Below are 2,665 nucleotides of genomic sequence, written 5' to 3'. Positions count from 1 at the left end.
TTAAGTCATAAAAGTACATTTATCTGGTGCTGGCCAACTGTGCAATCTAGAGATATAGCTATATAATAGATGTCATTATATATTTCATATTTTACCTCACTAACTCAGGGTATTTTGTGGAGATCCAACACATAAAATAAGATTAAAAAGATAATCATCTGATATAAAATCTAGACTGTTGGTGAAATAATGTATTTATTTAAAGGGCATGAATGCCATCACTTCTGAGCTTTTGATAATGTATTGAACAGATTATTTCACAGTAGAATTTATCTACAACATTTAAATTATATTTTTTACAACAGTAAATGTATAAACAAGTGTGTTTTAGTCTTTATTTTTATCTTAGATTTTGGTTAGATTTTCTTTAGGATGTGTCAAACTGGCTGGATATTAAATCACACCTACTGTAATGTCAAGAATGGTAGAGCTCATTTAAATATATTACTGTCTTTGTTTGGACCTGACCCAGAAAAAGAAGTATAATCAATGCATTTGATATGAACAATTACTGCAGGGTTAACGTTGGTAGTCTGCTTTATTAGATATAATGTGAAGGAATTGGTAGGAAGAACCCCCATTTATAAACAGCACCAGAAGGTTTGGCAGCCAACAATCCCTCAGCAGGATGCTGCCACCACCATGCCTGACATAGTATAGCTTTCCCAGTTTAGAAATATTAAACTTGACTTCTTAAATCATACTTTTATACTGTAGTCAAATGGCTCAAACTTTGTCTCTTCTGCCTCCTTTAAAGGGTTTTTCCACAAAACATTTTTGATTTTGAAAGAGAAGCTTCCATCCTGGTTTGCAGCCTTAGTCCATGCTGATGTTAAACTGACTCTTCTGTGGAGACTGACACTGGTTTCGGTCATCTTCTGTTTTTTGATTGTTTTGAGCCTTAATGGTTCCTGGATTGTTCCTGAACATTGTAGCCAAACCAGTTTTACATGAAAGAAAGCAGACAAACATTACGTCTCTGCTAAAGCCCTGACTTTAAACCCTATTGACAAAGAAAAGACTTTAAAAGCCTCGTCCATGGCACGGTAACCAACAACTACAAATAAACTCTGAAGGGAAAAGCTCTGTAGTGTTGGTTGCTATACATATATTAGATCCTGTGTGAATTCCGAAAATATTCCATAATGTAACCTTCCACACACAATTATTCTGTTTCCCTGAGATCCTACAATGTAAAAAAAAATAGAGAATTTTCCATCAGCCATCTTACATCACAAATTTTAATCTCCCTGTAAAACTGATGCATTGCTAGAAATGAAGAAAGGACAACTGAGTGGAAACATGTCTATTACAACGAATTAATGACTGACTGTAAGAAGAAAAGAAAAAAAAAAAGACAACATTCAAACAGTTTCCCACTGAGCACTGCACAGGTTTTATTTCACTATAAACACAACACATAGACTTTAAGTAACATAAAGTCCCGGAGAAGAAAAACACCCATCAGGAGTTAGAGGAAATAAAGTAAATAGCAGAATTTAAGTTTTACCTGCTTATTAAATCAGACAGGATACACAGAAGGATGGAAATGTATAAGACAATCATTACAGTCCTGCGTCCAAGGCATTTTATGTTTTATTTCAATTTTCTTTTCTTTTTTTTTTCTTCCTGAATTAATGGTTAAGAATAACAGGATAAATGCATAAAATCACTTTCCATACTGTGAAGCTTTATTACGGTTCTACTGATTTTTATTAATATGACTACTGAACTTTTTTTCTATGATCACAGTTTTCCGTAGGCAGTTTATATTTTCCACAGTGTGTCATAATTTATTCATTTGGTAAAAGTCATCCTTATTCCTCCGATTTATTAACATTCATTGTTACTGTGAAATCGTGCATCTTAATAAATTAGAATATCACTAAAAGACTCTTTTTTAAATTAATTTGGTTTAAAAAAAAAGGATTTAATCGTTGGTCTTTAGATGAGTTTAGATGATTTTTGTCACCCTGTTGTTGATCAAGAGTTTAATACCGCATCAAAGGGTTTTGCAGATACTGTTTGTGGGAATTAAGGATCCCTCCTTCCAGTAAAAGGATCACAATGGGTAAGAGGAGTGAAAGAAATGTCGTATTTCAAACTTTATCCATAAAAGGATACAGCCTGAGATTGCAAAAAAAGTTATTTCCCTTTAACTCATTGCCAAACTGTTTTTTTTAAATATTTCAACAAACACAATTGAAGGTTTGCAGATTTGTGACATTTATAATAGCCGATGATAGCACACACCGTTAGGTACCAGTTGTAATGGAAACAAGAGCTTTCCAAAGGTTCCTATGTCCACACCGAATGTGTAATAACTGGCACTGGGGGAATGCAATCTTGGGTGTGTACGTAATACAGAGTGTCTGTTGCAACATGGCAACAATGAGCGTCAAGGGGTTAAAAAGCTGTGTAGACAGGTCCACCCTGTCTCCCTCCTGTCCCCCTCTCCCATCAGCGCTCTGACGAGCTGTGATCCCAGCTGACCTGAGAGGCAGAGAGGAGAGAAAGAGGACGAACCTCTGGATCCTTTAACCATTGGAGGCTAAAGAATGTAACAGAGCATCATTGTTCCTACTGAAGCAACAATTCACTTCTTTAAACAAAGACCATGAAAATGATTAATTCAGAAGCAACAAACTGTTGGGAGCTGGAGAAG

This window comes from Cyprinodon variegatus, unplaced genomic scaffold, assembly GCF_000732505.1.
Source record: "Cyprinodon variegatus isolate N-32 unplaced genomic scaffold, C_variegatus-1.0 Scaffold572, whole genome shotgun sequence".
Taxonomy (NCBI): Eukaryota; Metazoa; Chordata; class Actinopteri; order Cyprinodontiformes; family Cyprinodontidae; genus Cyprinodon; species Cyprinodon variegatus.
The sequence above is the reverse complement of the archived record's forward strand: the minus strand, read 5'-3'. Positions refer to the sequence as shown.